The sequence below is a fragment of the Tursiops truncatus genome, chromosome 10, assembly GCF_011762595.2.
Source record: "Tursiops truncatus isolate mTurTru1 chromosome 10, mTurTru1.mat.Y, whole genome shotgun sequence".
NCBI lineage: Eukaryota > Metazoa > Chordata > Mammalia > Artiodactyla > Delphinidae > Tursiops > Tursiops truncatus.
In genome coordinates this window covers 35,994,678-36,010,537 of record NC_047043.1, presented here as the reverse complement: position 1 = coordinate 36,010,537, position 15,860 = coordinate 35,994,678, and the positions used below count along the sequence as shown (strand labels likewise).

Below are 15,860 nucleotides of genomic sequence, written 5' to 3'. Positions count from 1 at the left end.
ATTTGTTAAAATTCATCAGTGAATCCATCTGTGCTTGGGCTTTTCTTTGTGGAAAGTTTTAAAATTACCAATTCCATCTCCCTACTTGTAGGTCTATTCAGATTTTCTAATGTTTCTTGTGAGTTTTAGTACTTTGTGTTTTTTAGAAATTTATCCTTTTCATCAAAATCATCTTCCCTTATATCTTTTTAATTATCTGTAGCATTGGTTGTGATGTCCTGTCTTTCATTCCTGAGTTTCATAATTTGGGTCTTCTCTCTGTTTTTTCTTGGTCAGGCCAGCTACAAGTTCGTCAGTTTTGTTGATTGTTTTCAAAGAACCAACTTTTTTTTTTTTTTTTTTTTTTTTGCGGTACGCGGGCCTCTCACTGTTGTGGCCTCTCCCGTTGCGGAGCACAGGCTCCGGACGCGCAGGCTCAGCGGCCATGGCTCACGGGCCCAGCTGCTCCGCGGCATGTGGGATCTTCCCGGACTGGGGCACAAACCCGTGTCCTCTGCATTGGTAGGCGGAGTCTCAACCACTGCGCCACCAGGGAAGCCCAAAGAACCAACTTTTAATTTCACTTACTTTATAGTTTTTCTCTTTTTTTATAGCATTACTTTCTGTTCAGCTTTATTATTTCATTTCTTCTGCTTTCTTTACATTTAATTTGCTCTTTTTCTCATGTTTTAAGGTGGAAGATTAGTTTGATTTGAGATCTTTCTTCTTCTTTGATATAGGCATAGACAGGTATAAATTTCCCTCTAAGCACTCCCTTAACTGCATCCTGTAAATTTTGGTATATTGTTTTCATCTCAGAGTATTTTCTAATTTCTTTTTCAGTCTTTTTTTTTTTTTTTAAGGTGTTAGCTCAAATATACATTAATACTGGAAGCAGTAACAGTTGCTGCCATTTACAGGATGACTGTCACTTTATATGTATTATTTTCCTAATCCTCATAGGAATTGTGTGGTTGTGAAATAGTGGTTTCCTGTTTTACAAACAAGGAAATTGAAGCTTAGTCAGTTTTCCAAGATTTTGCATAGCAAATCAGTGGCCTGACTCCTCAGAGCTTGTATTCCTCTCACTATGCTGCACTCCCACTCTAAACTACTTGGTAAGAGTAGTGGTAATTCCTTTACATAGAAGGTTAAATGCAAGTAGCTGGACTGCATTTAATATTTGTCACATTCTATTCACATATAGCATGCCATCTTTTCTTCCATTTAAACATTTGAAATTTAGACTTTCCCTCTCAAATGTTACAAGGATTTTGGCTGGGCTTGGCTTTTAAATGTGTGTTTTGTGGGAGCCCTGCTGAATCAAAAAAGAGCTTTAAATGGTATTTTGTATTCAGATTCTGATATGAAAGGTAACTTATGTCCACAGTTTGTTAATTCTTGTTTTAGGTAGGTCATTGTTGTGTTGAAGAGCAAGTGTTTAAATATTTTCATCTTTATTTTTTATTTTTTTTGTACAGTTGAATTGCTTGTGGGACAAAGAAGAGCCTTTGTTGACCCTTGGAAAAATTGGTCAAGGGAATTAGTATGCATTTCCTGCCTCTTACCAGATTTCTGTTTTTATAAGGTTGTATAAAGGATACATTTTTGTATCTTTTGTAATTTATAATGGTGCTGAGCACCTTATAACTAATCAGTAAATAGTGAATGATGAAGGCCTTGGGATAAACTTTAATCAGCCCCTTTTTCTTTTTGTTTCTTTTGTCCACAGGGTATGTGGTGATTATAAACTTTGAGCTTAGAATTTTAGGCTTAAACTAAAATTTTTAGAAGAAAGTTTATTTTTTCATCTTCAATCACTACTTTAAAAAAAAGAGAGGGAGAGAATTTTTTTTTTTTTGAGAGGGAGAGAAATTGTACTCTTAAGTATGTCTCAGTTTTCTGCAGATGACCCTGTCTTCAAGTATGGTACTATTTCCCATTTGAATGAATAATCTTTTTTGTTTATTTTGCAGATTATGTTCATTATGGGTTATTATAAGGTATTGGGTATAATTCCCTGTGCTATGTAGTAAATCTTTATTGGTTATCTATTTTAAGTATAAAATATCTGTTAATCCCATATTTGTCCTTCCCCCGCCTCCCCTTGGTAACGTAAGTTTGTTTTCTGTCTGTGAGTCTGGTTCTGTTTTGTATATTGATTCATTTGTATTATTTTTTAGATTCCACATATAAATGATATATTTATTTGTCTTTCTCTGACTTATTCTCTAGGTTCATTCATGTTGCTGTAAATGGCAATATTTTTTTATGGCTGAGTAATGTTCCATTACATATATACATATATATTTTATATATATATAATATATATATGTATATATATATCACATCTTCTTAAGCCAGTCTTCTGTTGATGGGCACTTGGGTTGCTTCCATGTCTTGGCAGCTATAAATAGTGCTGCTATGAACATTGGGGTGCATGGATTTTTTCGAATTAAAGTTTTCGTTTTTTCCCACTGTATAGCGAGAATTGGAATTGCTGGATCATACGGTAGTTGCACTTTTATTTTATTTTGTAAAATTTATTTTAATTAATTTATTTTTGGCTGCATTGGGTCATTGTTGCTGTGCGTGGGCTTTCTCTAGTTGCAGTAAGTGGGGGCTGCTCTTTGTTGCGGTGCGCGGGCTTCTCATTGCGGTAGCTTCTGTTGCGGAGCATGGTCTCTAGGTGCATGGGCTTCAGTAGTTGTGGCTCTCAGGCTCTAGAATGCAGCCTCAGTAGTTGTGGCACCCGGGTTCAGTTGCTCTGTGACATGTGGGATCTTCCCGGACCAGGGCTCGAACCCATGTCCCCTGCACTGGTAGGCGGATTCATAACACTGTGCCACCAGGGAGGTCCCTACTTTTAGTTTTTTAAGGAACCTCCGTACTGTTTTCCACAGTGGCTACACCAATTTACATTCCCACCAACACGAGGGTTCCCTTTTCTCTGCATCCTCTGCAGCATGTATTGTTTGTAGACTTTTTGATGATAGCCTGAAATGAATGATCTTAAAGTTATGCTGAATCTGTTGAGTAGCTATAGGGATTAGGAGAAATTTATTTTCAAAACCACGATGAGGTCGGTCGTGATATAAAGCCTTAGGTGCTGCTGCTGATCTTCATGGGGAATCTGTTTGAAATGGACAAGATAATTTACTTGGTGATAACTGCTTGAATTAGGGCCTTTTTAATTGTGTAGTAGTGTTGTGAACATTGGATTTGCAAGAGGTATTTAGTAGCACTCCCAGAATAATGCCAATAAGCCATTAAACTCAACAGTGTCTGTCTCCCCTATTACTTTGTGTACTTGAATGTGGGTGAGACAAAAAGACCTGTTGTAAATGGGGGATAGTAGTTCTTGACTCATAGAGATATCTGTGAGTCAACACTAATCACTGTGGGTCAGGTGTTTGTACTGGAAATTTCTCTTAAGTGACCTTATTCCTTTATGGTAATGATCTGTTTAAATAATTCTTTCCTTATTTGTCCAGCAGCACAGGTGGTTTTGAGAGGTTGTTAGTAGCATCATGGAATCATAATAATATATTACACTTGTGTAGAACTTTATTTTTAAAATGCTTTCATGTATGTTATCTTAGTTATCCTCACAAGCCTGTTTTGGGCAAGACAGATATCGGAATTTTACAGGTGAGAAAACCAGCTGGCTGCTTCAGGCATGGTTACCTTCACAAGGTTGGTGTTGCTTTTCTTTTTCCTTTAAATTACAAATTTACACTTACTTAAAAAAAATTAATTTATTTTTGGCTGCATTGGGTCTTTGTTGCTGCGCATGGGCTTTCTTTAGTTGTGGCAAGTGCGGGCTACTCTTCATTGAGGTGCGCAGGCTTCTCATTGTGGTGGCTTCTCTTGTTGTGGAGCATGGGCTCTAGGTGTGTGGGCATCAGTAGTTGTAGCACACGGGCTCAGTAGTTGTGGCTCGCGGGCTCTAGAGCACAGGCTGAGTAGTTGTGGCACAGAGGCTTCGTTGCTCTGGATCGAACCCCTGTCCCCTGTATTGGCAGGCGGATTCTTAACCACTGCGCCAGCAGAGAAATCTTGGTGTCTGTTTTTGAGACATTGCTGTCTGTGGCCTGGTCCTTTGCTTCCCAAACTAGAAACTTATATTGAAGGTTTCCTAAGACTTTTGGGGAGGTAATTATGCTAACCAGACTTGTAAGAGACCAGTTGATTAGAAAAACCAGAGATAAGAGGAAGATTAATTACATTAATAAAGCACGGAACCAATTGATTAAAAGCTTTTTAGGCTGTACTTCATCTGTGACTGTAATGCTTTTATATGTTTGCCTCAGTCCAGAGCATCCCTTTTGTGAATTCAGGGTACTTGAGGAACAGTAATTGGTTAGAAGTTTGTTGGGTGATAGAAGAATCAGCACAGAGGGAACTGGATGGTCTTGAGTAAATATTTTACTCCAGTAATGAAGGTGGGTAATGATAGTCCCTATTCCAAAGAGAGGCTCCAAATGAGACTTAATTCTTTGAGTAATAGCTTAATGGAAAGAGACTTTTTCTAATATCAAATTTTCTTTTTTTGCCTAACATTTTATCATGAAATAATTATATTTATCATGAAAAACAAAAATTGAAAGAATTGTACACAAATTGTACACCTGCTTACCACCTAGATTCTGTAATATTTTGCTTTATTTGCTTTCTACTCTGCTATCTTATTTTTTTATTTTCCAAGTAAATTGCAGACATCGGTACATTTACCCCCAAATATTTCAATATGCATATTATTAACTTTTTAACTTTTTTAAAAATTTGAAGTACAGTTTAGAGTGGAAAACAGAAAAATCTTAAGTATACTGTTTGATGAGTTTTGACACATGTACTTATCTGTGTAACCCAAACCTCTATCAAGATATACATCATACTGTATATACTATATTATATTGTACTCTCACTGTGAAAAGTTCCTTCATGTTTGTTTCCAGTCATTCTGCTCCCTGTTCTTCCCTCCCTGGGAAAAATTTTTTTCCTACTGTAGATCAGTTTTGCCTGATTTGGAAGTCATGTAAATGGAATCACATGGTATGTGCTCTTTATAAGGCTTCCTTGACTCAGTGTAATGTTTTGATATTCATTAGTCTTGGGTATATCAGTAGTTTGTTCCTTTTTATTGTGTACTTTTTAATAGTATCTATTGTGTGAATATACCACTATTTTGTTTCTCTGTTCTCCTGTTTATAGATACCCTAATTTGCTTTTTAATTATAACTACAAAAGTCACTTATCACCAAGCATTCTTACCTGACATCAGGAAATGGGCTAGAATTGATTGTAATTTTCTTAAGTAACTTTGTATTCCAGCCTTGTTTTTTCTAGTTGCCTTGATTTGATTTTAGGTATGGTTTGTGAGATACCCTAGCCCTTTGCGCACCCCAGTTGCAAAACCGTCTGATCCATTATGTGTTGATTTCTACTAGGGGATGATTTTTTTTAAATCTTAGTGCCTTTATCCCACTGTCTGCTGACTATTAAGGTGATTTGCTTTTTAAACAAAAATGTGCCTGTCCTCACTTGTCCAATTTTGTAAAATCCTGCCTGTCTCCCTGAAGCCAAAGGCAACACTGAGAGCTAATATGAGAGTTTTGTTTTGGGAACTTTGTGGTCCACTGTATTCTTGTTCAGAGACCGTGTTTGCCTAATGACTTGACATTTGAGCCTGTTTTGCATTTACTTGGCATTTTTCTCATTAAAAAAACCTTTAATATATCGAACAATCTTTGGTAAACGAGACCTTTTTTCCTTTTCTTCTCTGGATCAGACATCCCATGTTTCTTTAACACAAAGCTCTGATAATTTTTCTACTATCAGTGTGGATCCTTGTAGTTTCTTAAAAAAAAAACAAAAAACGGATTGGAACATATCCCCAAAGTTAATAGATGTCTAACTAATGCTGGGTGTAATAAGATTATCTCTTAGGGCTTCCCTGGTGGCGCAGTGGTTGAGAGTCCACCTGCCGATGTAGGGGACACGGGTTCATGCCCCAGACCGGGAAGATCCCACATGCCGCGGAGCGGCTGGGCCTGTGAGCCACGGCCGCTGAGCCTGCGCGTCCGGAGCCTGTGCTCCGCAACAGAGAGGCCACAACAGTGAGAGGCCCGCGTACTGGGGAAAAAAAAAAAAAAAGATTATCTCTTAACTTCGCACGCGTTATACTGCTTTAAAAATAACGCTACATGATTCCCTCTCCTCAATCTCTTGCTCTCCAACTTGCCCTGTATTATTAATGTATTTCGCATGGGTGATCCTTTGGTCATTTGTTTTTTTTTTTTAAAGAAGATGTTGGGGGTAGGAGCTTATTAATTAATTTTATTTTTGCTGTGTTGGGTCTTCGTTTCTGTGCGAGGGCTTTCTCTAGTTGTGGCAAGCAGGGGGCACTCTTCATCGCAGTGCGCGGGCCTCTCACTATCACGGCCTCTATTGTTGCGGAGCACAGGCTCCAGACGCGCAGGCTCAGTAGTTGTGGCTCACGGACCCAGTTGCTCCGCGGCATGTGGGATCCTCCCAGACCAGGGCTCGAACCCGTATCCCCTGCATTAGCAGGCAGATTCTCAACCACTGCACCACCAGGGAAGCCCCCTTTGGTCATTTTTGACTCATCTTTTTTTTAACATCTAAATTTGCTAAACCGTACTTACACTATTCTTTGTTTATCAAGTTTTTATAGAACTCGTTTATCAGTTCATATTTTATCTTGATTTGTGTATTGTGTATTTTCCTCTGAGAGAAACTAAATTGGAATATTAGGGTTTAGTAAGTGGAATAACTTGAATCTGAGATCATAAGACTCTAATAAATGATGTTTTGGAAGAAATATTGGTAGTTGGAACTTGCTGAACTTTTGTTTCTATCCTTTTAGGGAGTCTGCTGATAAACTGAGGGTTGGGAAGGGCCCTTGCAAGTGCTTATAGCTAACAGTGAGTCCTCAATGCTTAATGATACGTCAGAGAAGAACCTAACAAAACCTGTGATAATTTCAAAAACTTGTAACTTTTCTTGTGGTTATTTACTTTCCACTTTGGTTCTTTACTTGACATTAATAACCAGAAGCAGAGCAAAATGTTCTGAATTTCATCTTTCCTTTATCTGTTTCCTGATGGAATTTCTTAGGAGCAAGGAATTGGTCTAAAGAGAATAGGTTAGAGATATGAATAGTTTATGAAAACTTAAAGATATTCAGGGGAGAAACTATTCTCCTTTTTTTTCAGCCCCTCATCTTTCTGATTTGACTTTTTGCCAATCTTTTTCATATGCATCCAGCCGTGTTGCTAATTTTTTGGGGTTTGGGAGTAAGGCAGAGGCCTCAAGAGGAGAACACCATGGGAAATGGTTTGCAAGGAGGCCTAGCACAGAGTTGCTGGAGGCATGGGGGAAGTTCTGAAACTGTTCTCCTTTTACCTAGTACCCGTCAAAGCTTGAAAGAAGGAAGTCAAAGCAGTTTCCACTTTCACAGTCCTCCTCCCTTTGCTGGGCACTGTGTTAACTGGAAGTGCCATACTGTGCAGGAGAATGTGGCTGGTAGGATGAGAAAGAGAAATAAGTTAGAGCCCAGGGTCTACTCATTGTTAAAAATAGGTATCTATTTGGGGGCTGATACTGTCTTTCATTCTGTGAAAGCATAGCTAAGAATGGCATTTGCCATCATCTTAGTGCACCAAAAAGGCATTTAAAAGTTGTTAGGACTACAATGGTTTGGTTTTTTTCAAAGGAAGTATCTTTTTAAAAATGTAAAAGTATTACATGCTTATTTTAAGCAAGTCACAGTTGTATATAGCATAAAATGAAAGTTGTTTCTTACTTTTTTAAATTTTTCTCATTAAACTTTTTTAATGGGTCTCAAATTCTGTGACAGAGTTTTGGTCAGGTTGTTTCCATTAAAAAGTACTGATTTTAAAAACTAATAAAACTGCCACGCACAAAACAAATGGTTCACAAAACATTCTCCTTTCCTTCTGAAGGTTTTACGATGCACTGTTATCATTAACCAGTCTTTTGCTATTAAACTTAAATGGCCAATTGAGACAAACAGTTCTGAGACCGTTCTTCCACCACTGATTAAGACTGGGGTGGCAGGTATTGGGAGTAATATTCATTTAGCTTTCTGAGCTTTCTGGGCAGACTTGGTGACCTTGCCACCTCCAGCTGCCTTCTTGTCCACTGCTTTGATGACACCCACAGCAACCGTCTGTCTCATGTCACGAACAGCAAAATGGCCCAGAGGAGGATAGTCAGAGAAGCTCTCAACAGACATGGGTTTGCCAGGAACCATATCAATGATGGCAGCATCACCAGATTTCAAGAATTTGGGGCCATCTTCCAGCTTTTTCCCAGAATGACGATCAGTCTTCTCCTTCAGCTCAGCAAACTTGCAAGCAATGTGAGCTGTGTGATAATCCAGCACAGGTGCATATCCGCCACTGATTTGGCCTGATAATCACCTGAGCTGGGAAGCCAGCTGCTTCTGTCGGTGGGTCATTTTTGCTGTCACCAACTGCATTGCCACGATGAACATCTTTGACAGACACGTTCTTGGCATTGAAGCCCACATTGTCCCCACGAAGGGCTTCACTCAAAGATTCATGGTGCATTTCAGCAGACTTCACTTCAGTTGTCACGTTGACTGGGGCAAAGGTGAGCACCATGCCAGGTTTGAGAACACCAGTCTCCACTCAACCCACAGGGACAGTGCCAGTACCACCAATTTTGTAGACGTCCTGGAGGGGCAAAGGCAAGGGCTTGTCAGTTGGGCAAGTTGGTGGCAGGATGCAATCCAGAGTTTCAAGCATTGTGGTTCCACTGGCATTGCCATCTTTACGGGTGACTTTCCATCCCTTGAACCACAGCATGTTAGCGCTTGGCTCCAGCATGTTGTCACCATTCCAGCCAGAAATTGGCACAAATGCTACTGTGTCGGGGTTGTAGCCAGTTTTCTTAATATAGGTGCTGACTTCCTTAACAGTTTCCTCATATCTCTTCTGGCTGTAGGGTGGCTCAGTGGAATCCATTTTGTTAACAACAGTTTCAGACCCAGAGTGTAGGCCAGAAGGGCATGCTCACGGGTCTGCCCATTGTTGGAAATACCTGCTTTAGATTCACCACCACCAGCAGCAACAATCAGGACAGCACAGTCAGCCTGGGATGTGCCTGTAATCATGTTTTTGATGAAGTCTCTGTGTCCTGGGGCATCAATGATGTTCACATAGTACTTGCTGGTCTCAAATTTCCATAGGGAGATATCAGTGGTGATACCACACTTGCTTTCAGCTTTCAGTTTGTCCAAGACCCAGGCATACTTGAAGGAGCCCTTTCCCATCTTGGCAGACTCTTTCTCGAACTTTTCAGTGGTTCTCTTGTCGATCCCACCACATTTGTAGATCAGATGGCCAGTAGTGGTAGACTTCCCCGAATCTACGTGTCCAATGACAACGGTGTTGATGTGGGTCTTCTCCTTTCCCATTTTTGCTTAGGTTTAGTGGTGGTTTTCATGACACCTGTGTCCTGGCGGCAAACCCATTGTGAAAAAGGCCTCACTTCCTTTTTAAATACTACTTTCCAGAGATGACTGCTTCCTGGTATCTAACCTTCCAGACCAGAGGGTTTTCTTTGGTTTAAAGAATCAGTGCATCACTTGGGTATACTCAAGGAGTTTGATATTATAACCTTTCAGAGGAACTTGACTGATGTTAGGTCACTTTGCATTTCTTAGGAGGAATTAGGACACTTTGGCCATCTTTTTTATGCTCTGAGAGTTGACAGCATATTCTGTTAGAAACCTTTCCAATACATTGTAACTTCTGAGTTTTTATTTCCTTTTATAAGTGAAACAGTATTTTGGTTGTGGTGTGGTGAAAGCCCTGAAAGCTGGAGCTGAGACATGGTTACTGTTCCAGTTATCTGGTGCTTCTTAGCAAACTACTCTAAAATTTAGGGCCTTAAAAAAGCAATTTATTATTATTTCACACAGTTGACAGGCTCATCTGGAAACTGGTGTAGCATCACTTCTTCCATATTGTAATGGTCAAAGCAGTTACCTGCCCAGATTCAAGGGGCCGGGAGTGGGGATGGGGACTGGACTGCATCTCTCAGTCAGAGGCCTAGCAGAGATTTGGGGGCCATCTTTAATCTTCTACTGGTGGCGTGGCTGATGCAGTGGCAATCTTGAGAGGGAGAGGTAATAATTACAGAACACCCTTCTCATTACTCATTCGTCTTCTGGGTTAAAATTCACCATGCTTAGGCACAAGGTAAATTAATTTTGTTGTTGGTGGTAAAGGGGTAGAAAACATGAATAAAATTTCTTTACGGGAAAGGTTTTTAATGATGTAAGAAAATAAACTCTAGAGGAAGAACGTAAGGTTTCCTAGTCCCCACTCCCCTCGAGGAAACATACGTAACTTATTCTTTTAAGAATTGCTGTATTGCTTTTTCTTACTGAGAACGGTGATAACTTGCAGAATTTAAGAAAATGGTTTTTGAAGCAGGTTGATATATTGCATGTGTCATCAAGGGAGACAGGTATGCCAATCCCCACTTCCTCAGAGCCTTGCTAGGCCAGACATCCCTTTCCTGTAACTCAGTCCCCTCTAAATATATCCTCTTAGACATTGTAAAGTGCTTTGGGAAATGATGATGAAGTGGTTTGAAGGTAGCATGGTTCATAATTTTTCCAACTCTTTGGCTTAAAATGAGCCCCCTTGTTTATCCTTCAAGATGTGTACTTTTTAGAGACTTAATGGGAAGGTTTTTCTTTTCCTGGTTGGATTTTAAAAATGAAATTCTCCTTTTGTAATTTGTTTTAGAACTTGAACTGCCCTGCATTTTGGAGTGTGTGGAGTGTTCTCTTACCCCTCTGTATCTGTGCTTTTGCAGTTCCCTCTGTTACAGTATCTCTCCCATCACATACCCAGGCCCTTATTAACTACCTGTGAAACTTTTTCTCATTCCACAGTATTCATGTTGGTTTTCATTTGTTCCTCTTACAGCACTGACTTATCATGTATACGTGTTGGCGTTCATTCTAAACTGTTTGAGTGCTGAGACCATCTCAGTCATCTTTACTGCTTATTGCTTATGCTTTGCTTAAATTTAATGTGTTGAATGAAATGTACTACTAGGTGCACAATATTCCACTAAACCTGAGGCTTAGCAGAAACTAACACTGGAGTGTTATAAAAAATTAGAAGATGATAATATGAAGAAAGTTACTGAGCACCTAATAATGGCAACTGATATTTCTATAGCACTATACAAACTATTTCTGCCTAAGTTTAATTGTATACTTTTGACTTCTCTTGGAGGGTTGCAGATATTTCCTCTCCTTAACAGATGAGTAAAGAGAGTATGGAACTTGCTCAAGCTCACTCATCTAGAAAGAGGTGGAGCTAGAACTCAAATCTACTTAATTGTCTGAGACAATCCTGTAATGTATGCTTGTGATTTTTATTCAGGTAGGTTCTGCTTTAAGAAGAAACAGGATCTGAAGATACAAAATGGATTGAAAGATGATAATTGAATTCTGGGCTTTACTAAAAGAATTTCTTCATTATTTCTAGCAATATATTAACCAGAGATTTAATTTGCAACAGTTTGATTTTTGTTATCCATCGGCAATATACTGGATGTGAAAGTTCCTTTTTATATTTAAGAGGCTTTAAGAAGAGTAACTTTTAACTTGTGTAAAGTTATTTGCCCAAATTAACAAGTGCTAACAAAATCTCATCAGTTAGCTTCATACTAGACAGAGTATTATTCTATTAGACAATCAGAGCACTACAGACATGCAAAAAATGATTTGAGTGACTATTTCTCAATTCTCTGTAGTATGGTGTGTAATTAGTGTAATTCTGCATGCATAAGGGAGAAGTTAATCTATTAATACACAAAGGATGGCTTAGGGAGTAGGTCGACAAACTGCTCCTCAGCTAAATCTAGCCAAAGAACTAAGAAATTTTTTATAAGAATCGTTTTATGTTTTAAAATCATTGAAGAAAATAATTCTGTGAATATTATATGAAATTCAAATTTCAGTGTCCGTGAAGTTTCATTGGAACAGTTACCTCATTCCTTTACTTAATTGTTGGCAGCTGCTTTCAAGCTCCAATGGCAGAATTGAATAGTGACAGAGACCCTGTGGTCTGAAAAGCTTAAAATATTTACAGAAAAGGTTTGCCAACCTGTGCCTTAGGGCACTAGTGCTTAATTTTGTCCTGTGGAACCTCAGTTGAGAAAGGCTAAGCTTACCAATGAAGACACCTGTTCAATTGCTGCGGTAGTTAAGAGTATTTGTATTTAAGAGGAGCACTATATGTATCACAACTGTTCTGAGAATTTGATCCTTTCTTTGCTCTGGAACGATGTTCTTTTGTCACTTGGCTTTGACAGTTGCAGCCTGGATTGGGCACCCAAGTTTTATTTTGTTCTAATGTCCTGAGGTTGACTAATTCATTGTATCTGACGCTTTGCAAAGCACTTTTTTTTAATGACTTACATTGAGATTTGCTTTTGAGAAGCGACTAATTGGCAGTTCCAAACTGGACAGATTGAGGCCAGGTAAAGCCTGTAGGTGCCTGTCAGGCAGCAGTGAAGTTAAAAATCACCTGCTGTCAACACTAGGGAATTTTACTACCATTTTCATTTTTTGAAAAAATGAAGGATCATTAGATTCCTGGAGTTGCAGCACTAAATGGGGAAACTGGGTAGTTTGCCTCTGTGGAATGTTCCTTTTGTTTCTGTAGCCTAATCATGAATTACTCTCTGCTAACCTCTTTCTGGCTTTGGTTAAAAATCATTTTTCTGGTAAGTTTGTTAATTAGGAAATGTAGAAATAGAACTGCTTGAGTTGTCATAACTTAAACTAGCCATGGAACTTTTAAACGGAAGAGGGAGCTAATGAAGACTTGTTTGAAAAAACAGGGGAGGGATGTTTTTGCTGCCTTAGCGCTGGTAGTTTTGTGTTACATGAAGCTGAAGACAATTATAGATGGGGCTAAGGACTGTTGAGGAGAAAGCTGTCGACTTCTTCCTTTCAACTTCTGTTTTGTACGGAACTTTTATAACTTTGATCTAGTTTTGACAAGTGAGGTTCTTCGACATCCTGTTTTCCTGTAGAAGTAGATCTTTAAACAAAAAATCAACTCCAAGGTTTGACAGAAGTCTTAAAGCATATCAGTGAATAGTGTCTTATTATTTGGGTAATTAAAATAAATTGCCTTGCAGGTTGAAGGAATTAGCTCAGATTCTACATTCCTACTGCCCTTCAGCAGTAGCAGCAGATGGCCAGAAAGTTGGAGTGAAGATGGTGGGAAAGGTGGGGAGTGTAGATCCATCACATCCTAGAGCCAGAGCTGTCCTTTTAGAGTTGCTTTGTGCTAGTTCTATTTTTTTTTTTTTTTTTTTTTTTTTTGGTCTGCCTTCCCCTACCCTACCCCTTCTTTGGAGAAGGCGGGTGGTAAGTAATTTATAAACACTTATTTTCCCCAAATGATTTGCCTCATTTAATAATTTATGCTTATGCCATCAGTATCTTGACTTTGTTTAAAACTTCATCATATTTAAGATGAAATAGAGTTGTGGTAATAGCAGGAAAATGTCCTGAAGTATAGCCAATGGACTTACAACTTGATATATCAAGTGCCTGTGGGAGGGATTATGATGGTCCCAAGGAAAGAGTGAGTGAGACTTTCTGGGTCCTGCTACCCTCCCCCCTCCTTTCCCATAGTCTCATCTAGATGTGGTCTCTTTCTCTGCCAAATCCCTTCCTCTCTGCTCCCTTCTCCTCCTCCATGCTGCTGCCACTACTGCCTGCTGCGGGTGAAGTGGCTGTGTTGTGTCTAATTAGCAAGTTGAGCAATGGATTATGAGAGAGAACATTGCATTCACCCTGGGCACGGCCTTGGCAGGTTTACTACTTCATTAGGGGCTTGCTTTTAGCCCTTGAGTATCTTATCGAAAACGGAAGATAGATTGGAATAAAACATAGGTGATTGAAACATGACCAGTAATAGTTGTACATAAGTACTAACAGAAGCAAGATGGTTTTCTTTCAGCTCCTTGGAGCCAGTCAGGAGAGGCTTTTTGGAAGAGGTGAGCTGAGGAAGGATAGACTGAGATTAATAAAGAGATTAAAAGAACAAAACAAAACTGGGATTAGGAGTGGGAGTGGGGGTCAGTCAATTAACACATACTCTACTGTTCATTTTGTGCCTGACATGGTTCTAAGCACTGGGGATACAAGTCCCTGCCCTCATGTAGCCTGCGTGAGGGTGATGCATCTTATGGGTGATAGAGTTATTTAATGCGGTAGAGGGCATAAGTGGGGGTTTGGTGGGAAATAAGAGAGGTGGAATACCACCCCCCTTCAAAAAAGACCATGGTTAGTAATTTAAATATGATTTATAAGACAATTGGAAGGTGGTCTCATTAGGAGGCCTCTGAGGGACTATAATATATATATTTTTTAACATCTTTATTAGAGTATAATTGCTTTACAATGGTGTTAGTTTCTGCTTTATAACGAAGTGAATCAGTTATACATATACATATGTCCCCATATCTCTTCCCTCTTGCATCTCCCTCCCTCCCACCCTCCTTATCCCACCCCTCTAGGTGGTCACAAAGCACCGAGCTGATCTCCCTGTGCTGTACGGCTGCTTCCCACTAGCCATCTATTTTACGTTTGGTAGTGTATATATGTCCATGCCACTCTCTCACTTTGTCCCAGCTTACCCTTCCCCCCCCCGCCCCGTATCCTCAAGTGCATTCTCTAGTAGGTCTGCATCTTTATTCCTGTCTTGCCCCTAGGTTCTTCTGACCATTTTTTTTTCTTTTTTTAGATTCCATATGTATGTGTTAGCATACGGTACTTGTTTTTCTCTTTCTGACTTACTTCACTCTGTATGACAGTCTCTAGGTCCATCCACCTCACTACAAATAACTCAGTTTCGTTCCTTTTTATGGCTGAGTAATATTCCATTGTATATATGTGCCACATCTTCTTTATCCATTCATCTGTTGATGGACATATAATGTTATTTATACAGCATTTGAGAAAGAAGAATTCTTCTGTGACATACAGAGAATTGGAGTTCAGGGGTTTGAAAGTAGAGGCAGCCCCCTGCCCCTGGGCCCCCAAAAGTTTCATTTGGTTTTGTTTTATTTTTTTGCCTTTTTGGGAGTAAATTTCTGCTGTCAATATTCAGAGGATCAATAGGGATAGGGAAGAGGGTAGAATTCTGCTTCTGAGAGCTCTCTGAATTTAGTCTGGCCACTCATATTTTTGATGGTTATGTCCCTGATCTGTCAGCTACAGCAGAGTTAAAAGGTATAAATTATTTCCATGGTGTGGTGGAATCTTAAGGTACAAATTACATACAGATCAGGTAAATCATTAGATACATAGACTTTTTCACTTCTCATTGAGACAGAGGTCAAGGTCTTTATTTATTAACTTCCTAGGTTCTTGAAAAAGCATGGCAGTTTTCTATTTTGGCCTCAGAGCTTGTACAAGGTCAAAGCACAGTCCCTTATAGCTGCAGTTTCCTTGACCCTGTTATTAAATTCTCAATTTTGCCCCTTGAAATTCCTTCACTTTTTCTTTTGGACAGGGTATGTTTCTTAGCTTTTTCTTCACAAAACAGTGTTCTAGCTCTCTCTACGTCCCCATGGACTAGCTCCAAATGACTTTGGCCATCTTGTGTGTACCCTGCCCCCATTCCCCATGCACATTGCCTAATTAAGATTCTTTGGTTACAAGAAACAATTCCATTAACAGTAGTTTAGTAAGGGGTAAAATTTATTTTAAGGCCGTTCACTCGTTCATTCAACAAACATTTATTGAGTCAGGCATTCTGTGT

General features: G+C 39.3%; 1 protein-coding gene and 1 pseudogene across 2 annotated transcripts in view; one reads left to right on the top strand and one right to left on the bottom strand.

The window, feature by feature from the left end:
• ZFAND3 (zinc finger AN1-type containing 3) overlaps positions 1-15,860 on the top strand; it is a 324,315-nt gene that overhangs the window by 24,737 nt on the left and 283,718 nt on the right. The gene's annotated exons all lie outside the window — the stretch shown is intronic.
• LOC101320490 (elongation factor 1-alpha 1 pseudogene) lies at positions 7,837-9,482 on the bottom strand (annotated as a pseudogene).